Source organism: Canis lupus, chromosome 12 (assembly GCF_048164855.1).
Source record: "Canis lupus baileyi chromosome 12, mCanLup2.hap1, whole genome shotgun sequence".
In the NCBI taxonomy this organism is placed as follows: Eukaryota; Metazoa; Chordata; class Mammalia; order Carnivora; family Canidae; genus Canis; species Canis lupus.
This window is the reverse complement of record NC_132849.1, coordinates 58,406,585-58,429,533: the sequence shown is the minus strand read 5'-3', so window position 1 is coordinate 58,429,533 and position 22,949 is coordinate 58,406,585.

Genomic DNA, 22,949 nt, shown 5'->3' with positions numbered 1-22,949 from the left:
GAGGCCGTGGTGATGATGGGGCAACCTGAATTCTAATAAAGCCCCAAGTAGTCACTGGGGCTTGATGCATTCGGTCTGGCATATGCAGAACCTCCACAGCTGGGATGATGCTGTCTGGCTTCCCCCCACCCCAGTGGTCTGGAAATTAAAGCTGTTATTTTCCATCTGGAGTCCTGGGAATTGGGTCATTATTGGCAAAGATGAAAGAACGAGTTTCAACAATTATCATGCAGGAGAACAATGCATCAGAGAGAAACTCGAGATGTTTCCAGAAAGGTGGCAGCAGGCATCTCGGCAGCATTGTAATCCGAAATGAAACATCTCTGCCAGATACTTGGGACCATCTCGGGCTGGGTGGAGCACCCCTGGATGCATTTCTACCAGGCATTCAGAGGATCTGGGAGGGCAGGATCACTTCCTTCAGGATTTTACTGCACCCATTGGGGAAAAAGCCCATAGCCGTCAGGGGTCTCACAACGCAAAATCAGCGAGGATGTCCAGCCATGAACTTCCAGAATATATCCAGTCCAATTCAAATAAAAATGTTGAAGAACTACTGGTGCCAGGTGGGAGTGGAGGGGTAGTGGGGACAGGAAAGGAATGCAGTTGGTCGTGCCATCGCTGACACCAGCAGTCCTGGACCGAGCACGGCTACATCCCAGCTATCGCGCTGGTACAAAGATGGATGATGTGGCTCCTGCCCCCCAGGTGCTCTCCTACTGGGGCAGATAGACAGGCCTCACAGACGGAGCCACAGAGGGAGGCACACTGTCCCAGGAGTTGTGAGACAGACACCAGAAAAAAATGTAAGAGAAATCCCTAAGACACAGGAATTGCTTCTGGCTGCAGAAAGTAGGGAAGACTGAAGGGAGGAGGAAATCTGGATACAAACAGGCATTTGACCAAGTTTCTCTTGGTTTGGTCAACAGTAGCAAGAGCCAATGTGTCCATAGCATTTGCCATGTTCTGGGAGCTCTTTCAAGAGCTTTGCGTATATTAATTCCTTTAGTCCTTACAACAGCCCTCTGAAGTAGTTACTGTTATCATCCAGATGAGGGATCCGAAGCACCGGAGGTTAAATAACATCCCCCCCACCCCTGCCGAGATTACTGCTAATAAGCGGGCAGAGCTGGGATTTGCTCCTAGGGAGTCTGGCCCTGCACATCAGTATAGTTCAGTAGATTTCTTTCTGGTTGAACAAGCCTACCCCAAAGAGGTGTTTCTTTATTACTTGGTTTGATCTAGTCAATACGAATTCATGTTATAAGAGCAGTACAGCATTACAGAAAGTGTGGAGAAAAGGATAAAGTGTCCCCACCCCACCCCCCCGCAACAGTCCCAGCGCCCCACGCTGGCTTGCAAGGTGTTGGCAAGGGTGGGGACTAGAATCCAGCCTGCCTCCCACTCACCACACTACACCCCGTGGGGCCGTCCCTCCCTCATTCACACAAAAGGATCCTATGGGCTACCTGGGGCCGTGACATAAGGGAAATGAAACCCACAGAAAGGACCAGGAAAACGGGGATGAACAGACTGCAGATAGAACAGAGGTTACCTGCTTCACCGTGCTGGCCACGGTTGTCATTGATCGTCCCAAAGGGAAAAGCAAGAATTAATAACAAAATTAGCTGTCTTATAAATTCTTGGTGTTTTGTATGTATTCAAATATTCATATATATCCAGTTACCCAAGTTAACTGGTGCGTAAACTCCACCTACATCTCCTGGAGTCTGGGGTTCAGTTATTCCCTGTGAAGCCCCTGCAAGGGGTTGTTCCAGAAAGATCTCTTCAAGGGCTTGTTTTCCTGCTTGCTGGAGTCAAGGTCATGGTGTCCAGACCGGCTGAAAGCAACGATGGGTGGCCCTCTTCCAGAGTCCTGCCTGCCGGGCCACCCAAATAGAGCCAAAGCTACTCTTTAACTCTCCTCTTGTTTTCTCCATATGCGTATTTACACAATGATTTCATTTTGCATATCGCTCTTCTCGCCTGACATATGCTAAGCATTTTCCATAATGCCACATGATTTCCACACCTGTCATTTGTACAGTGTAACTGTATAATATCCCACTGAGCAGTGCTCTGTAGTATGATTAATAATTATCAAATGGTTTACTTAGCAGAGAAATGCCAGCAATGAGGGACGCGCTGAGTGGGGCGTGCTGAACAGGGGTAGTTGGACATGTCCTGCCAGCCCCGCGATTCTGGGGTTGGTGAGAGACTGCAGGGTCTTCCCCACAGTCTCTAGACCCAGAAGTGACCTGCTAACAGATGGGTAAGAAATCCCTGGGGAAGTGCCTGGGGGGGTCAGTCAGTTAACGGACTGACTCTTGATTTCAGCTCAGATCTCCAACTCAGGGTTGTGAGTTCAAGCCCTGTGTTGGGTTCCTCACCAGGTGTGGAAACTACTTAAAAAAGAAAAGAAAAGAAAAGAAAAGAAAAGAAAAGAAAAGAAAAGAAAAGAAAAGAAAAGAAAAGAAAAGAAAAGAAAAGAAATCCCTGGAATAAAATGTTTGTCTTGGGCTCTTCCTTTGCAAACCATCCCTCATTTACAAAGTTATTTCAGAAACTGGGGAGATCCTAAGGGAGTGAGGTCCCTCACCCCAACTGAAGCAGCAAAGGAGGCATCTTCTGAAGCAAGGAACTGTTCCCACGTGCCTGGTGGCTCTCCTCTCCCACAGGTGGGAGCAGAGTGCACAGGTCTCTGTGACTGTCCCCTCCTTGGTGGGGACCTGAAGGAGGTGGACATATGACCAGGTCCTCTCAGGGTGAGTACGAATGCCCCCCTCCAAATAAGGATGGCGTGCTGTTTTCCATATAATGAGCTTGCTTCGTGAACTGGGTTCCCTTGGCTCAGAGTCCAGATGGGTGGAAGGGGAAGGAATCTTCTAGAAATTAAGCCTCCCCTGAACCCTCAATAGCAGGGGCATCTTCCTGGAGCCCATTTGAAATGCAGACTCTCAGCTGAACCAGAATCTGCATTGTAACAAGATCCCAGGGGATTCATAGGTCCAGAGAGGTCTGAGAATCCATGTTCTGTGGCACTTTGTTATGTGTGCGTGTGTGTGTGCACATGCGCGTGCGCAGTCTCCTCCTCATTCTCCTGTGGGACCTGGGAGGGCAAGGTCAAAGCTTCATTGGCACGTGAATGAAGCACATAGTAAGCACGTGGGAAATTTTTAAAGAATAAGCTCATTCATTAAATCTGCTTACAGACAGAATTGGTGTTCCTAATTCTTTCCTTCCATTCTTCACCCGAGCAATGCAGCGGCCTTGTCTCCTTTCCTCCTCTTCCAAACCACAGACACCCAGGCGGGCACACTCATGTGGGCACCACCCCCCATGAGTTCCACGCACACCTCATGGGCGTACAAACCCTCTCACCCACGCCCCTCCAGGGAAGCGGAGCAGGAGTCCCTGCAGGTGGGCTGATTTGGGGGCCTGAGAATCTGTGGCTGAGGAGGGTGAGTGGTGAGCTGGGGTGTCTGGGGTTGGAGCTCATCATGACAGCCCAGCAGGGTGGGAGCCCCCAGCTGGGCCCAGAAGCTTCCTCATCTGGGGCGCATCTGCGATGACTCCAGGCCTTTGGGCCAACTCTAGTGAGATCTGCTCAGAAATGTCCTTCCCGCCCCCTCTCCTTGCATCCTGCGGCTCCTCCAGGCTCACTGCTTCCTCTCTCACTCCCCCCACCCCCCCAGCCCTCACGTAACAGGCCTGACTCAGCTCTGTCCTGGGCTTGCCCTCTGCCTCCCACTCGTTTCCCAACACTACCCAGAGAAAGTCTTTTAAACAAGACTTTGGGCAGGTCACTCCCCGCTCAAAACTCAACAGCAACCCATTATCCTCAGCAAAAAGCACATGTTCAGTCCAGCATTTTATTTTATTTTTTTAAAAGATTTTATTTATTTATTCATGAGAGACACACAGAGAGAGACACAGGCAGAGGGAGAAGCAGGCTCCACGGAGGGAGCCCGATATGGGACTTGATCCCGGGACCCCAGGATCATGCCCTGGGTTGAAGGCAGACGCTCAACCACTGAGCCACCCAGGTGTCCCAGGATGTGCATTTAAACAAGAGCCCATGACCGGGGTGTGCAGGGAAGTCTGAGCAGCGCCGCCCAACCACCCTGCTCAGAGCCCAGGCGCCTTGTTCCCCTGACCTGATCCAGCACCCGGCAGCCCCAGGCCTCGCCCCCACCCCATCCCACCTCCTGATGCGGCTCCGGGGCATCTGCTTCCCACACTGCCCTGGGTCTGAGCCTTGCCTGTCCCCCCAGTGAAGTCCTTGATCTGGCAACTCCATGCGTTACTACTCACCAGCCTGGGGGAGCATGACCGCTCTGCCTTTTTTCCTTTCCTTCTGACATCTCTCTCTTTGATTTATGGCTCTGTCGGCAGCAGGGGTGAGCAGGGGCCTCCCAGCAAAGCTGGCTGGTGCCCTTTGTCACTCCCGCCCTAGCATCTGCCGAAGGGGTGGCCTTTGTGGCCCTGGAGCCTGTGGGCAGAGCGCTGCCGGGAGCAGGTGGGAGAAAGCGCAAAGGCGTGGGGTCAGGCTGATGGGCCTGACCCCTGGCCTCCGAAGCCACCCGGGTGACTTCATTCCTTTGTGCTCCCATTTCTTCCTTATCCACTGGCCAGGGGAGGAGAAGTAATACTCATGTCAAGAGAACTGAGCATTTAAGCAATTGTCATTTGATGGAATTCTGGGTAGTCAGAACTAGATGGTCCATAGAAATCGTTAACAGACAGGGAGACGGAGGCCCAGAGACACTGTGTCCTGTGCAAGGTCACATGGCCAGTTGTGAACAGAACCAAGACTGCACGTCCCTTCTCTCCTGACGCACAACCATGGCCCTTTCCACGGCTTCTATTCTTTGCACGAGGAAATGGAATTGGGGGGAGGCTCAGGAGAAGATGATGTGGATTCTAAGGGCCAAAGACCAGCATGCTGTGTCCGTGGGCTAACTGCTGGCCCTGGCGGAGAGAGCAGCAAGCTGGCCAGTGGGTGTCCCTGCTGGCCGCTGCTGGGCCCCGAGCCCCCTAACAGGGTGGGCTGGCGCTGGGGTCCTTCTCCTGCTGGTGGAGAAGTCCAGTGAGAGGAGCTGTGATCCCTGAGCCTCTGGCACATAGAGGCAGCCGGACCCGCCCCTCACCAACCTCTGCCAGAGACACGGACACACAGACAACACCCAAACCCCAGGGTGTGGGCTCATTGACAGATACAAACCCACACAGAGGACACACACACAATTAGGCATCCGGGTGGGCTCCCAGGCCCCACAGGCCAGAGTTGGATGATGTGTAGGTGCTTTTAACACGTGCACCTGCAATGCAACGTACACCTGTGCACAGTCCTACCCAGACACACACACACACACCCACACACACCCACAATCACTCTGGCCTGAGGGGGACGGAGCAGGTGCACAAGTGAGCACTGAGCCTTGGCCTGAGCAGGTGCGTGGGTGTCCTCTCAACCCAAATGGACAGCCAGAGAGGAGGGCACAGGCCTCAGGTTAGCTGAGCACAGCTGTCCTGCGCGGGGGCGGGGAGTGTTGCCATGGAGATGAGAGCCAGAGATGCAGCCTGGGAGGCAGGCTCTGTGTGGGCGGCCGAACACCAGAACACCACGGATCCACAGATCATGGGGAGGGAGGGTGAGCATCGGAGGTTCTGGGCGGGGAGGTGGGGTCGTGGGGTCAGGTTGGCGGGGACTGAGGTGCTCCAGGATGGCAGGACCAGCTGTCTGACTTGCAGGCTGGGCATGAGGCAATGAGCTTGTTAGCTGGTCTCTGGCTGGCTGCACAAAGCCACAGTCTGGGGCCTCTGTCTATACCCACCAGTGATGGGGTCTCTGTCTGTACCCACCAGTGCCACGACACCCCTGGCCCTATTCCCGCATGGCTGAGCCCAGCGCCAGGGTGAAGCCCTCAGCGAGGGCAGAGCGGGGGCTTGGAAAGGCGAGGTAGTAACCAGCTTTGGGAAAACAGCAACGTGGTGAGGGTCTGGCTGGCTCCCCGGCCTCTCTGTCGCCTTCCCTCCTGCAGGCCGGTGGAATAGAAATCACACAGGATCAGGAGTCAGATAATAAATCAGGATACAGTTGCTGCCAACCAACTCTGAGAGTAAACAACCTACCCAGCGCTTCTGAGCCTTAGTCTTCACAGCTGTAAGATGGGATGAAGAACCTGAGCTCCCTAACTCGAGTTGCAGGGACCATCAAGTGGCTCTGAGCAGAGCCTGTGGTCAGTCCTCAATAAACTCAACTAGGCAGGCACTGAATACCTACCATGTGCCAGCATGGTGGAGGGCTCCACGGAGGAAGCAGAGAAGAGCAGGTGAGAGAACAGCACGGAAGAAACAGGAGACGGCTTAAATGAACTCCGATCTCAGCCTACGTAAGCAGCTCACGTGAGCACCTACTAAGTGCCACATGTAGGAGACACAAACAGGCAGGTGCAGCAGCAGAAGCTGGTGCTCCGTGCGACGCAAGACACAGAGAAAAACAATGATAGTCTGCTGAGCATCCCTCGAATGCATCCTGACTTGTTATAACAAGCCGAGCGGTTGTTAGTTAGCATCAACCCCATTTTACAGGTGAGAACAACCGAGGTTCACGGGCAAGAAGTAGCTGTCCCAAGTGAATGACCGTCTCAAACTTGAACCCACCCCTGGCAAGGGGGTGGCTGGGATTCGACTCCCCTCTGGCAGGCCCATCTCTGCTCCTCAACCTCTTCTTCTCCTGTCCCCACAGTCCCGGCACCTCCAGGAGGGAGCCTGCCTGGCCATCTGGGGCCTCGGCCTGTGTGAGGGGCTCTCCTGGCCGGGCCTGGCCTGGCCTGGGTGCTTGCCCCGACCATCCACCCACCTCCACCTGCCCCATTCCCTCCTCCTCAAGGACAAGGATGCCTTGAGTCCAGGGATGTGGACAGATGGCAAGTGCTCACAGAGCCTGGCAGATCCAATACCTGCTTCCTGGGCCACCACTTGTGAGCTTGGGCAAAGTCACTTCACCTCTTTGATGGTCTGATAGTCAAGAGGGTCGACAAGTCCTTCAGTCCACGTTTGGGAAGTGCAGGGCACCATGGGCTGCACCCTTGACCATTAGCGTCCCACTTGCACAACCAGGAGCTCTGTGGGCTTCCTGAGGGGGCCACCTGCCTCTCGTCTCTGTGCAGGGGATGATGTCCAGCCTGCCAGGCAAGTGCATAGAGGCTGGGCCTTGTCACCAGAGGGACCAGGGTTCAGATCCTGCCTCTGCCACTCCTTAGCTGTGTGTCCTTGGGAAAGCCCTGGCCCTCTCTGAGCTCCTACCAGCAGATGCCTTTTCCCCCTTGCCCCTCCCTGGCCTGAGACCTTGCCCTTTGTCAGGTGCTCCTCCCTAGCTTCCGTTGACTGAGACCTGTGTGGGTCCTGGGGGATGAGGGAAAAGGAAGGGGAAGCACAGGCTCCCGTGTCTGAGGTGAGGTGGGACTGGCAGGTGGTCGAGTGAAGCCAGCCTGGGGGGGAAGGGGGTGAGGTGGGGGGTAGGGGGTGGGGGAGTGGGAGCCCTGCTGCTTCCCCTCTCTGGGCCAACCTCTCCTGTCTGAGGGCTGGGGGCTTGGCTCCCCAGTGCTGAGAGCCTGGCGCTGGGGTGCAGGGAGGGTGTGAGGTGAAGCTGGCTTGACTCAGCTTTGAATAGGGTGGCTTTGGGGAAGCCAGGGAAGGCCACGAGACCGAAGGGCTGGCTCTGCGCTCCGAGGCAAGGGGGAAGGTGGGCGCGCTGGGGGAGGAGGGGGCACCGCACTGGCAGTCACCCAGCAGGGTTTCCGAGCCAGTGTTTGCTCCGACAGAAAAAAAATCTGGAAAAAAAAATCTGTTGCCATGGCAACCCGATGTCTTCTTTGCCAAGCTAAGTCCCTGGGGGGAGAATAATCTCACAGACGCCAGCAGTGGGTACCTTTAGGGGGCTTCCCGGGCACAGGCCCCGGAGCAACCAATAAACCTGCCCCCTGCATCCCTTCAAACGCTCCTTCGCTCAACAACCCCTCATTGGGCTACACCAGGCACTAGGCTAGGTCCTGGGGCTGTGGGAATTCACCAAGGTCACAGTCTGGTGAAAAGACAGGTATGTAAATGATGAGGATTCAGAGAGTCAAGACTTTCACAGGTAAGTGGGACAATGGTGTGTCAGCGCGGGCGGAGAGTAGGAAGACTTCCTGGAGGAGGTGACCATTTTGCTGGTCTGGCCGGGGAGAGCCCTGCAGGCAGAGGGAACAGCAAGTGTGGAGGCAGAGAGGAGAAGGGGCAGGAGAGCTTCAGGAAGTCGCCTCGGGAGGCAGGCGGGTCTGAGGCCCCTGTGGTGCACAGGTCGGCTTGGAGGCCAGGCTGCCCGGACTTGAACTCCAGCTGTGTCACTCCCACCCTGGGTGACCTTGGGCAAGGCTGCTTGGCTACTGGGCACCCAATTTCCCCGCCTGTAAAAGGGAGATCATAGCATTACCCACCGTTCGGGATTGTCGGAGGGTAAGTCGGACTGCGTCAACCCCTGTGCAGGACCTGGCACGTAGTGATGTTCTTATAAATAACCACTTGTCTCCTTCCTGCCACCTGAGCTGCTCAGGGGAGGTGTGAGCAGGAGGGAAAATCTGATCCTGAGGGCAAAGCGTGCAGGTTGAAGAGAGATGGGGTGGAGAGAACGGAGACTGAGGGGCCCCAGGAAGCTCGCCAATGCCTGGGAGCCCTGGAGACCGTCCAGGCCAGCCCCCTGCCTGGTCCCACCCATCCTACAGATGAGAACACTGAGGCCCAGACTTGCCAGAGCGCACAGCATATTAATGGCCGTGAGCTGGCGGGGTTGATGTTCAGGAAATAAAAGGAGGCTTTATATCTGACCTGAATAAATAATTTATTTCTGGATTTTAATAATTTAAAAGCCCCCATTTCATTGGTGCCTCACCAAAAATAGAAACTTTCTTCTTTTTTGATTCCAGTTTTCTTTTTAAAGTAGCCTGTGGGAGCAGGGGCTGGGGCAAGGGATCTTTGAAAGGTTTTGTGGCAGCAGTGCCACCCCCACTCCCTGGACAGTCCCTGAGCCCCAGGCCTCTGGCTGGAGAAGTGGCAAGTGGCCGTCACATCAAGCGTCCTCCCTCCCTTGGCTTTGGTGGGTCCCACTGTCCCAGGAATGGCTTTGTGAGAGGATAGAAGCCTCAGGAGAGCCGGGCAAGAGGCCCAAGGCCCCGGGCGCAGCGCAGAGGTGATGATCAGTACCTGCTGTCCCTCCACGGCCACCAGCCCCTCTTCCCTGTGGGCACCCTGGGGGTCACGACGCCCTCCTCCCAGAGTTACCGAGAGAGTTCCTCAGGTCTGTGTCCGTAGTGGTCCTGTCTCTGCCCACACCTGACACGCAGAAGGCCCAAGGCCTACAGGAATGTTTGTCCTTGGCGACAGGCCTTAGGGAAAAGTCAGGGAAGCAAAAGGGCCCAGAAGCACAAGAGGGAAACAGCACTGCTTGAGGGACAGCCTGGCATCCTCCGCTGGGGGGCGATCCCGTGGCTTCCCATCTGGACCAGCTCCCTAAATCTCCCCTGGGCAGGGGCCCTCCTCTCCCCCTGACCTCAGCCCCCAGCGGCTCCTTCACTATCTTACAAAGCCTCAGATTGGGAAGGGACCAGTGTCTTTTCAGGGGGAAGTCAGCCAAGGAGAGGCCTCCGAACCACCTCCCTGAGGCTCCCAGCTCCTGCCGTACACTTCCATGTCCTGGACCCCTTCCTGGAGCTGACCAGAGGGCACCCACAGCTCAAGGTGATGCCCCCAAGCCAGGTCACACCCACACTCACCCTGTCCACCCCAGAGCCTGTGCTTAGCACCCGCATCTCTCCTGCAGAATGTCCTCAAGCCCGAAGCCTTTGGCTTTCCTTCCTCCACTTGTTCGCAGATTTGGCTGCTAGAGTTTGTGGGTAACAGTAACCCCTAACGCAGCCAAACCCCAGGGGGAGCTCTGCAGTCTTAAATCACTTTCTTTTTTTTTTTTTTTTTTTAAAGATTTTATGTATTTATTCATGAGAGACACAGAAAGAGGCAGAGACACAGGCAGAAGGAGAAGCAGGCTCCATGCAGGGAGCCCAACGGGGGACTCGATCCCAGGTCTCCAGGATCACGCCCTGAGCTGAAGGCAGGCGCTCAACCACTGAGGCACCCAGGGATCCCAGTCTTAAATCATTTTCTATCAAATTAACCCACACCCACACCCTCAAATAATCCTCAGAAGTAAACAGTATCTTTAGGTAACTTGGATGAGGACAGTGAGGTAGTAAGTGGCAGACCCAGGGCAGAACTGGAGGCCAATGTGCCCACCTGAACTCCTTACCCTTCCCGCGCTCTCTGGGCCTCCTTTATTCACATTCACTTGGACCTGAACAGCCCTGGGGAGAAGTTGTTACCCCACTTTCTAAATAAAGAAGCCTAGCAAAGGGAAGTGTGTGCCCAGGTTTCTGGAGCAAATGCTTTGGCCTCCATGAGAACTTAGTGGTCATTTGCCAGTGAGGGGGGCAGGGTGTGGTCACCCCTATCTCTACCTAGAAAAGCCACTGCTGAGGCCATCAATCTGGCCTCAATAACTGGCTTCCCCAAATAAAAATGCCTCCATGCTATATTTAGCTACTCTGGGTTAAAAAAAAATCTCCCTTGAAAATGAGGTCAGATCATCAGTTAGCCTGAGTTTTCCTCCCTGGGACAGATGGCAGTGTGGGACCCCACGGCTGGTCCCACCAACAGGGCGCTTCCATATAGACACATTGCATACTGCCCCGAACGGAAGCGTGGGGTTTAGATAAGAGGAAGAAGGAAGCCTTTTCTAACGCATTTAGAGGGTGCCCCTTTGCCTTTGCCCTGGAGAGTGGGGTGGCATGACAGGAGAGCTCAGAGATGGACACCCTGGCCAGCGACCTGAGCAAATTCAGTCACATTCTGCCTGTAGTCCCAGCCCTCAGGTGGGCAGAGGGAGACCTCGGATTCCAAACTTACTGACTCTGGGCAACAACTTTCTCCAATCTTGGTTCCCTAATCTGGGCAAATGGAGGTAACTAATCCTGCCCAGGCAGCCTCTTTCCTGGGGTTACTGGGGGTAATCAATGGTGTCTGATGTGAAAAGGTGCCTTTACTCCAGTGCAATGCACACAAGTGTCAGCTTTGGGTGAGGCCCCCAGTGTAGCATGAGGACAAAGGGCTGCAGAAACCATTTTGATTAGAAATGAGGACTCTGAGGTCCAGAGAGCTTGGCCAGCATATAGAGGGAGCACAGCAGGGGCTCCCAGACCACCTGTCCACCCAGGCCTGGCTAAATGACCCTTCCTCTGGGCTGGGGGAGCCTGCTTTGGGCAGCAGACATGCCCTTGAGTTCACATCCAGGGAGAAAGGTACTTTCAACATGTTGGGAGACATATCTTGCTGACAGTTGCTTTGACAAAGACAGGCCAGATGATGCGACACCAAGTTCCTAATGAGACACGCCACTGGGGATTGAGGATTGCTTCTACCTCCCCAAGAAGTCAAGCAGGGTTTTGGGTGGATCTTACAGGAGTCCTCCTTCCTTACCCCAGAGGCCAGCTGCACCATCCTGTCCCCCAGGCCTTGGCCAAAGACGTCCCCTCAACTGGTTCTCCTTACCTACTCCCCTGCCTGGGGAAGTCCTACCCTACCTTCCAGCCTGCCCATGGCCCCCTGCTCCAGGAAGCCTGCCTTGACTGTCCAGGTGGAAGTACTTGTGCCTCCCTCTTCCTGGATGAAGCCCGGAGCTGTAGGAAGAGTGAGACCCAGCTGTGGAAACCTGGCTTCACTTCTCATGTCATCAAGTAAGACTAACAGTGAAACTGTGGGCAAGTCACTTGGTCTCCCTGGGACTGTTTCCTTATCTATAGATTAAGGATAATGATACTTATTCTACTGGTTGTTGGGGGAGGGGGGACTAAATTGATATGCTGAAATGCTTTGGAGCACCTATTAAGTGCCAGGCTTGATTTTAGACATTTAAGATGCAGTGGTGAATAAGACAAAGTCTTCCTGGAATTAGCATTCTACTGGGGGAGAAAGTGAACAAATGGACAAAGGCATAAATAATAAGAGAGCAGGGTAGGAGCATAGAATGTTGTTCATGGGGGTAGTGTGCACTCTTTTAGACGCAGTGGGGACTTAATAAAATGCTGGTTGACTGGATGATAAGTGGATGGATGGATGGATGGATGGTTGGAGGGATGGATGGAAGTATGAATAGATGGAAGGATGGATGGAAGCATGGACAGATGGAAGGAAGGATGGAAGAAAGGAAGGATGAACGAGTGATGGATGGATGATGGGTAGACGGATAAATGGATGATGAATGCATGGATGATGGATGGAAGGATGATGGGTAGATGGATAAATGGATGAATGGATGGATAAATGGATGTTAGATCATGTTACCCCCACATTTCATAACCAACAGTGACCTTAGTTGTAGCTCATTTCATCTCCTTCTCCTTTTGAAGCCCTGACGCTGGCTCAGGAGAGGCCAGGAGGGACCCCTGGAGTAGAGGCGGGCCTCGCTGTCCTTCCACACTGCCTCCTTCTCTCATTACCATCTCAGAGCAGCCCCACCTGCATAAAGACTCTTGTACCTACGGAGAGCCAGGGCCGCCTGGTAGGGCAGAGAGGGCTACACACAGCCCTGGAAAGAGCCACCAGCAGCAGATAGCAAGAGTGCCAGCCACTGTGCTAAGGGCTTTTCCTGCTTCCCTCACCGGGCCTCACGACAACCTGTCAGGGGGGCCTCATCCCCAGAACGTGATGCTGAGAGGTGGGCTGTGGGGAGAGGAACAAAGACCAATGCATGGGCTCCTGGGCCACTGGAGCCAGCAGGGCCTTTCAGAGTCCTCTGATCCCCGCTTCTTGTCCCTACATGGAGAAATGGAGGCCTAGTGAGGGAGACGACTGGCCTGAAGTGGTACAGGGAGTCAGGAGGGCAATGGGCTCATTTCCCTACATCTTCTCTTACCTAAATCACAGGCCTCCCCACGTGTGTCCTGCATCCTAAGGCCTGTTGCCAACCGTGGTGATAACAGATGTCAATGAGTGACTCCTGCTTGCGACCTGAGATGAGGTACAACCCAGCCCCCACCCCACATGCTGTTCTCTAGCAGGAGCACCCATGCAGGCCGTAGGTGTGGATGGAGTGGATGAAGTCCAGGGGGTCAGGTAGCAAGTGCTGGGCTCTGGGGCGCAGGCTCCTCATTCTTCCGCCTGACTCCTGGACCTTCCCCATGCGTGCTGGTCCCATCTCAGCAGCCTCGCAGGGAGGTGACATCCGTTAGACTGAATAGACAGGAAAACCACAAACCAGGCCTTCCCTCGATTCCTAGGAGAAGTCACAGGCCAGGGGTTGGCAGGAACCCAACGGGCTGATCCAGCACAGCGTGAATCAGAGAGTGTGGGCATCACTGAGAGGTCCTCCAAATCACAGAGCTCTAGAGACACGGGCATTTCACGTCACTGGATCCCGGCATTATGAATCCTTGGAATCACTGAATCCGAGGTTTCAGGGATCCCTTGGACAAAGACGTTCGGGGTAAGAGTATATCTGTGCACGTCCGGGCTCGGGGAAGAGGTGCATCTGTCCCTGCCTCCTCCCCACAGATGTCTCCCCAGCCAGCGCTCTGATGCCTGGAAGTCCGTGGTAGTGTCCTGGCTTCCGGGCCGTCAGCCTCACGCACCGTCTGGTCCGTGCCGCCTGCCATCCGGTGGCCTTCCCACTCACAGCCCCAGGGACTGCCCCTCCTGCTCAGAAACCTTGGCAGACCCATTCTTGTCCAGAGGATAAGTCCACAAGCCTGAGCTCAGCTGCTGAGGCCCTCGTGACCTCCAGCTTGCCCTGTCCTGTGGCCCTACGTCCCCAGACACACTTTGGGGATCAGAAACGAACACTGAGCACACAGCCTGGTAGGTACTTACTGTTTGGTGTAGACTACACCCACGGCATTTTCTCGTGGGGCGGCTCAGGGCTCCTGGGGAGAGTGACCAGGAGGGAGGAAATGGAAACTGCTGGCCTCTCCAGGCCCCGCCAGACCCCGGACCAGCTTTCCTTCTGCCGTGTTCCATTGGCAAAGCAGTCCTGGAGCATGCCCAGGCTCCAGGGCAGGGGACACAGGCCTCACTCCTCAATGGAAAGAATGTCAAAGAATGTGTGTCTGTCACTAATGCACCACAGATGCGGGCTGCCCCGGGAGCAGGACTTGACCTCCTGGCGGCTGTGGCCGCTGTACGTCTGCCCTGGGAGGCAGGCTCAGAGGGTCTGGACAGGTCGGCGGCACTTCACTACATGCTATTGTGTTGAAGAGTCCTCCAGGGATTCTGTTGCATTTCCACTTGCTCCTTCCAAGCCCGTGGACTTCACTCTAGATCTTAGACCCTGGGGGACGGATGTGAGAACATCTGTCAAGGTCCCAGTTCTCAGCTCCAGGGGTCACGGCCATTGTTTCTGGGAGAAGCATCACAGCGTCTGGACCACATCAGAGGAGGCCTGAGTACAGACTCTCCAGAGCTCAGGCAGGATTCTCCATCCTTCGGGGCTCTTGGCTGCAACACCAGGAGCCAATTCCAGCTGTGTGCAGCAAATGAGGAATTTTGTTTTGGTTTTTGGCTTTATTGTTGTTGCTCCTGCCACTCAGGACTGCAGAGGACTCACAGAATAGACAGGAAGCTCACAGACAGAGGCAGAAATGGAGGGAGTCCCAGGGACGTGAGCCAGAGGCAGCCGCAGCCGGGCCGGGCCCTGCTGCTGTCACAGGCTGGTCTCTCCTCTCCCAGGTCCCAGCAGGGTCACCGCCACCACGGATGGCAGCAGCAGAGTCTGGGCCACACTGCAGGGCCCCCAGCAGCCAGACACAGGAGATGGCGACTTCTACCTTCCTGCATCCCTAGTGGGGGGCAGGCAGGTGCCGGGGACTGCTGCTGTGCATGAGGAGGGGTGATGGAAAGACATCTGTCTCGTGCTGGACCCTGACTCGATTTGGTGGAACATTTTTTGGAGAAATGCCTCCTCAGTTCAGGAAGAATGCGTAGAATTTTTCCAGGAAAAGTAGGGGGAAAGGTACTCTGACAGTCCTTGTTAAGCGGTAGGAGTGAGCCCCTCTGGATGGTCCAAGGGAGGGGGCTTGATGGGATCTGAACTGTGGCTCTGGAGGGCCCACCCCAGCCTCTGGAAGCTCACCTCTTAACTCAGAGCAGGGCCACCCACAGGGGACACCATGTCTGAACTACATCTTTATTTTTTTAAGATTTTATTTATTTATTCATGACAGAGAGAGAGAGAGAGAGAGAGAGGCACAGACACAGGCAGAGGGAGCAGCAGGCTCCATGCAGGGAGCCCGATATGGGACTCGATCCCGGGTCTCCAGGATCAGGTCCTGGGCTGAAGGCAGGCACTAAACCGCTGCCACCCAGGCTGCCCTGAACTTCATCTTTAAAGGTACAAAAGAGTCCCCCAGGCATCTGGTGGCCATAGGGTGGGGGTTGGGGGTGGGGGAGCCAACTCAAGGGGCCTCGGTGGCAAATGAGGTGACCAGCAGCAGCTCCCACCCCTGGGCCATGGCGGGGGCCACGGCTCTCCTGTGGAGAGGACAGTTGGGAGATCTACTTCACTGCTGATTTCAACATGTCTCCCAGGAGGGGGTACCTTCTGTGGCCTGCTCCCCACCCACGGAGGTGTCCCTGGTGCCTACAGATCAGAATGGGATGGTGTGGGGGACTTGGTACAGCTCCCTGTTCCGGGAGTCAGAGACGGGGAGTCGAGGCCGAGAGAGAGCTCTGTGCAGCAGACCCTGGGAGGACGGCCACCTGCCTACAGCCTCTGCATACACACCGGCTCCTTTTCCATACTTGCCTTGCTTTTGCTCAACAGGTAAGTAGGTTTGGCCACCTCATTGGGGCTTCCTTTTCCTATGGGGCTCTCAGGTACCCACAAAGATCTGTATGCTGTTCTCCTGTTAATCCTTCTAGGTCAATGTGATTTTCACGCCCTGCTCAAAACCTAAGAGGGGAGAGGGAAAATCTGGCCCCCGCAACGGCACAGCCCAGGCACAGGGGCTGCGTGTGGCACCTGCAAAAGTCCAGGAGGGGCCTCAGGACCAGGAGGGACTGAGCCAGGAGGGAACAGAGCGTGTGTCCTCCAGGCTCAGATCTCGTTCAGGCCAAGCAGGGATGGGCAGGCCGAAGAAACCAGCCGGCCAGCCCCACGCGGCACATTTCCCTCAGTTCTATCCTCTGACCGAACCCTGCAGACTCCAGGTTTCCAGCAGCTGGTGGACGGTCAGCGGGCACGGGAAGGGGAGGATGGGAGCCAGGAGAATAGGGAGGATGTTTCAGGCAGCCCCAGACCGTATCTCCGTGGCTAATAAAGCCCATGAACAAGCCTGTGCCCATCGATGGGGTGACGGTTCCCACACGGTGCTGTCAGCAAGCCAGACCTGCAGGAATAGCAACCCCATAAAAGGCAGCCAGTTCGAGTCCTACGCTGCCAGTAATTTATGTGCACTGTGGGCAAATCAGCTCTCCTGTTGGGCTTTAATTTCCTCATCCATGCACCGAGGTGAAGCAGGTTTTCCTTCTGGATCTGTGACCATCCCATTTTTGGGCCCTCCATCTAGTACTGCTGTTAAAAATAAGCAATTTCTTCAAACGGTGAAAAATTCCCCATTAAGTCCTTACAGAATATAAAAAGAAAATTAGTCAGGCGAGCATGGAAATCCTGTTTCTCGGGCAAATTTCCTTTGGGTTATAAATAAGCAGACCTCAGCGGAAGAGAGCCCGCACACCAGGGCCAGGAGGCCCACACCGCTTTGCCTGATACGCGGGCTCAGCCCTTCTGGTGGGAAGGATGCGCGGGCCCCGGGGAGACAATGTTCCTGTTGACAGTTGTCGCCAAGGTAACATCAGGCCAGGCTACAAACAGGTAGGAACAGCTGGCTCTTCTTACTCACCTTGGAAATCACCAGAAAGCTGATTAATTTTTTTTAAAGATTTTATTTATTAGAGGGCAACCCTGTCAGGACCCCTCTCACTTTTGAGAGCTTTCTCTGTGTCTCTGCTTAATAAACTTCCATCACTTTGCTCACAAGAAGAAAAAAAAAAGATTTTATTTATTAGAGAGAGAATGAGTGGGGGAGAAACGGCAGAGGGAAAGGGAGAAGCAGACTCCCCACTCGACGGGGAGCCTGACGTGGGGCTGGATCTCAGGACCCTGAGATCGTGACCTGAGCTGAAGCCAGATGCTTAACCCACTGAGCCACCCAGGCGCCCCTGAATAAATTTTCTTAGCATCACAGCTGGGAGCCGAGAAGCCTTCTCCTCCGCTGGAAGCTGGCTGGAAGCGAGCACACCTGCCGCTCATCTCTGCGCGGCCACACGTGTGGTTCTGCTATCGCCGCCCCTCGGGCTCCGCACCTGCCACACAAGAGGTCAGGTGGATCCCTAAGTCCTCAGGGTTTCAGGGCGCCCCTTGGAAGGTGCTGTGCGTGTGAGGCTGACTTTTATCCATCTCCCCCCTCCAAGGGAAAAAAACAAACTTTCATTCTGACTGCATAAAACGTAGAAGCACTTAAGCAGCAAAGAAAACCCTAAATAGAATAAGGAAGGTTGAAAGAAAATCAAACACCAGAACCATAGTAGTATGTTAACTCCCTTCACTTAGTCTGTGAATTTACGGCTAAACCGTGAAAACCATGGACAGGTTTAGCTAGGGGCGGGGTGGGGGGTCGTTGTTTGGGTTTGGGGGCAGTTGCAATGCTTTTAAAACTAATCAGGATCCACAGAGGTGCCAGTTGCGGGACTCCTGCATATTTATCCTAACAGCTCATAGCAAATCGAAACAGTGTTTGTTGTTTTATGCGTCTCCATCTGGGCACGTCCAAGTTCCATTATGGTTTAAGTAATAGTGGGCCTTTTGTTTCTTTCTGGGTTTTTTTTTTAAAGGAGAGAGAAGTTTATTGAATACACCGCAAGGGAGCCGCGGGCAGGACAGCAGAGGAGAGACTGTCTGCCAGACCTGCGGTTTCAATCAAAATACAGTCCTTATCCCATCTAATTCTAGAAGGTCCGACGAAGTACAAATAACACATTCATAATAATTACATTAAAATTGTCTATATTTGAAGAACGTTATCTTAGGAAATATAATTCTATTGGATTTCAGCAAAAGCAAGCGTAGCATCGATTAAGTAGCCGCAACTAAACTAAAAATACTGATGCAAAATTACTTTTTTTTTTTTTTTTGCAAAATTACTTTTGAGAGAGAAAGGGGGCTAACGTTCTGCTGTGTGGACGTGCGGGGCCTCCTGCGTGTGGCCCGGGTCCCTGAGCCCTCGTGGCTCACCCGGCCTCCTCCCCTGGGGGCCTGAGGTGCCCCCAGAACCCTTGCCCACCCCGACCTCGGCCTCTATCCTGCGCTTAGTCGGGGTGAGAGGCCACCAGGGGAAAGCTGATCCTAAATCTACCTCCACCAACTTGTGTCTGTGTGACCGGCTCCCTTTCTTACCCGTTGCGCTGGGAAGGGCTACCCAGCACGTTTCTGGAACTTTCTCCTCCTTTGAGACGACAGCAGTTGTAATAGAAGGAGGTGGCTCTTTCCTGGTCTCACTCCAGGTCCTCGGCCCTCTTCCTGTCGGAGCCCCACTTTCTGAGAGCTGCTGACATTCGCTCCCACAAAGGTCAGTCAGGCTTAGAAATTTCGGCTGTGGGATTTCCGACTGCAAACACGCTCACTCAGAGTTTGGAGGCTTTTTGCCGAGCTGTCAGCAGTCTGTCCCGAGGCCTTTTCCTACGCTCCTCACTTTCCTCCTCCAAGCCTTTGGGAGAAAGTGGCCAAGCTGACAGCATCCATGAGTTCTGGTCTGGTAGTTCTGGTCTCCTTTTCCCAATTCACTCTGTCTGGTTCCAGGTTAACAGCATCCGTGCGACGTTCTCCAGAGTGAGCGGAAAAGGTGTCCTCAGCCTGCGTCCCCTCAGAGATCCTATGTCCCCATGTCACCTGCAGCTCTCTGCCTTCTCTTCCAGAACCTTCTCCTGCCGTCCCGTAGCTTTCCTCAAGATGACTGTTTTCATCCAAACCTCCAATATTTGCCCCTGAAGTTGTTCTAAATTCTTCTGAGAAGCTTTTCAGATGCTTCTGGCATCAGGCACTTGGGGTGGGAGGGATTTCAATGCATCATCCATGTGTGAAGGCAGCTGGCATCAGTCCCTGGAACAGAGACTCAGGGGCTCACTTTTCTGTTCTTTTTCAAGAAGTTTGCCTGCATCGAGTGAAGAGGTGGGTCTGTTGGCATCTTTGTGAAGTGCTGCCAAACACACAGTATGTGGCTTCAGGGGCCTGCTGCAGGCTGGGGACTCGGCGTCCCCCTTGACTTCACCACAGCTTTCAACTCAGGCAGAAGACCTCTTGGCTGGCTCCTTTCCCTCCTTAAAGTATGTTGGCTCTTTTACTATAAAATCAATCACAGTGCCGCATACCAGAAGCTCCCAGGAAAACCCCGAGTCTTGGGCTCTGTCTCAAGTTTTCAAACAACCAGGAGAGCACAGCACAGCAGCTCCAGGATCAGTGGGAGGGGATTTGGGTGGCTGACATCAGGCCATCCTTGGCTCCAAAGAGCACCGCAGCCCTGCCCGTGTTTGCTGTGTCCCTGTCTGCCACAACTGACCACAAGGAACCCTGAGGAATATTCCAGAACTCTGACCCAGACAAGTGTCCCCAAACCAGGACAGACCCCTGGTGGGCTAGGGGAGGGGAGGCCAGGCACTATAAGACAAGGCCCTCTGTCCTTGCCCTGGTCACTGCCCAAACAGAACATGCACTATGTGTCTGTCTAGTGTATGAGGGTGGTGGACAGGGCTGCTACAGCTGAGCCACCTCTGGCCCCAGCTGGCCCTCCAGGAAACCTAGGGACCAAAGCAAGGCCACACTGAGACCCCTGTGCTGCTGGAGAGCACGTTGGGGTGTGTGATGTGTGCGCTGCAGAGAGGACAAATGTACCACATCCCCTCCTGAGGCGTCTTCTCCTGACTTCGAGCTTCCTTCTGCAGCTGGCAGCCCACCCAGCCTGCCTACCAAGGTCATGGGGCTTCCTTCTCCCTCCCTGCAGGCCCTTCCCTCATTCATGTCTGCTACCTCCTCAGGGCAGGGGCAGAGGACTGAAGGACCTCACCCATGGGATTCACTCACGACCTGCTTTCCACCCAGAAGTCAGGAGAAATTCATCCAAGTGGGCAAAGTCTTAATATTTCACAAATGTTCAATGGAGCCAGTTGGCCCTGTTCAGGCCAAACATTCCTGGACGAGACTCCCCAGCAGGGACAGGGGTGACCCATGGCCAGGTGCCTTCCCCCATGGGCCTGTACCTTGAGCTCACTGCCCAGCTCAGATGCCTGGTTGTCTCAGTAGTGTACCTCTGAGGCAGCTCCACCAGGCAGCAGGCCCTTTTCTCACTGACTGGGCTGCTCTTGATGCTTCAGCAACATCTTGTGGTCCTGTTTCCTCTCTGGCAGGCTCAGGCCTAGCAGCTTCCTGTCCACCACCCAAACCCACCATGAGCCACTGTCCAAACTGCCTTTACCTGTGGCCAGGGATCCCCATGTGGATATGGGGCTCGAGGATGGGAGCAGGCCCAGAGGGCAGTGGATAAGGGGGTCAGATGTCTGATGGGGGGGCAGCCTTGGCCCTCCTTTCCGTGCACCAACAGTCTCATATCAGGCTTCTGCTTAAGATTTCATTTGAACAAATGTTACCTTAGCTAGAAAAGCCAATCACCACTGAACAGTACACTTAAAGATGGTTACAATGGGAAATCCCATTTATATTTTACCACAATAAAAGATCTGATCGGGGCGCCTGTGTGGTTCCGCGGTTGAGCGTCTGCCTTCGGCTCAGGTTGTGACCCTGGGGTCCTGGGATTGAGTCCCGAGTCAGGCTCCCTGCTCAGCGCCTGCTTCTCTCTCTGCCTCTGTCCACCATTCGGCCTGCCTGTGTGCTCCCTCGCTCTCTTTCAATCTCTCTCTCTCTCTCTCTCTGTCAAATACGTAAATAAATAAAATCATAAAAAAAAAAAAGATCTGGTCAGTTGCTGTCAGATCAACTCTCAGGCCCCTACAGCACCAGATTCAGCACTCTGTGGGCTGAGTCATGACCCCTGCCCTGTCTGCTCTGCTGAGCTCCTTCTCCATCCTCCCGGAGGCGCCCCCTCCTGCTGGGCACTTCAAGATGTGGGTATTCTGTGGGTGAGGAAGGCCCTGCCAAAGTCCTGGGCACCTGGTGAGCACCGCAACCCATGGTGGAAAAACTGGTGGGGAGAGAGAGAAGCAGGATGTTTTTGCTAAAAACTAGGAGTAGCCCTTCTGTTTTTTGTTGTCTCTAGTCTTCCAAATAGGATACAAGTCAAAGGAGTAAATACATACAAAACTTAAATTCAAATATTACATAATGAAGTGAAAAGGATTTTTTAAAAAGATTTTTTCATTTATTCGTGAGAGACGCAGAGAGAGAGGCAGGGACACAAGCAGAGGGAGAAGCAGGCTCCCCACAGGGAGCCAGATGTGGGACTTGTTCCCAGGACCCCGGAATCACGCCCTGAGGTGAAGGCAGACGCTCAACCTCTGAGCCACCCAGGTGCCCTGAAAGTTTATCAACTGGTATCATAATGCCTCTTGGTGGAAGGGGAAGGACTGTCTTTGTTGGGTGGGGGGGAAATACCTTAAGTGACCCCCAGGGCCTTCCAGGAGGGTGGAAGTTGTTCTAAGTAGGACAAAAGGGCACTTGAGATTTTAGTTCTACAAAGGGGAGAAGGGAGAAGTGAGCTCCCTGAGGTGGAGGAGGGGAGAGGGGGAGCCCTTTGAGGTGGGGAGGGGGGGAGAGGGGAGCCCACTGAGGTGGGGGAGGGGTGACCAAAGGAGACACAGAGGCTGCAAAGGTGGAAGGGCTCTAATGATGAGAGAAAGGCCTCCTCAAAGAAGCTGTCCAGGTGGCTCAGCGGTTTAGCGCTGCCTTCAGCCCAGGGCGTGATCCTGGAGACCAGGGATCGAGTCCCGCATCGCATCGGGCTCCCTGAGTGGAGCCTGCTTCTCCCTCTGCCTCTGTCTCTCATAAATAAATAAAATCTTAAAAAAGAAAAGAAGCTGTCTGAGCTTCTCAGAAGCCTTCTCACCAGGGAGAAGCTCAGAGAACAGACTCCTTGGAGGCACAGGAGCCCCAAGGCTCTTGGGAATTGGTCAGACGTGGGCAGCACATGAGAACCTGGAGGATGTGCCCAGGCTCCAGGAAGTGGGGTCCCGGTGCCTTTGGTTTGGCAAAGAGGATGGAACCTCCGAGGCCCCACAGGCCCGCCCGAGGCTTTAAGCGGATTTCGGATGTACGAGCTCTGGGGGGAAGTGAGGGCCTCCCCAAGAGGGGAAATCCTGCCCCACCCTGACACCCCCTGCATGGTCTGTTGTTTCCAGAGGGGAAAAGAGGGGACCAGTGGGAAACAGGGGGTTTTCCCAGGCCCTCCTGCGCTTCCTCCTCAAAAACAAGCCCACAGACCTGCACAGCTGCGGCTGGGTCCCAAATAACCTCTCTGCCAGGGCTGGCAGAGCTTCCTGGTTAAAAATAACCTGCAGCCACTGTATCAGGACAGAGCCAAAGGGCCCCCACCCGGGGAAGACCTCGCTGCCCCCTGGTGCCTGTAGGAGCCACTGGGAGTCCTCGAGCCTAACCGCTAACACAGGGCAGGGCGTACAGGGCTGGTGCCACTCCCACTTAAACCCTACAACAGCCCATTTTATCAGCACTTAACAAAAGAGGAGGCATCTGCACAGAGAAGTTAATGAACCAGCCCAAGGTTACACAGCTGGGGAGAGGCCGAACTAGGACTCACACTTGGAAAGCCTGGCCAAGTCTGTTGCTCAAGAGGAAGGGTTGCATG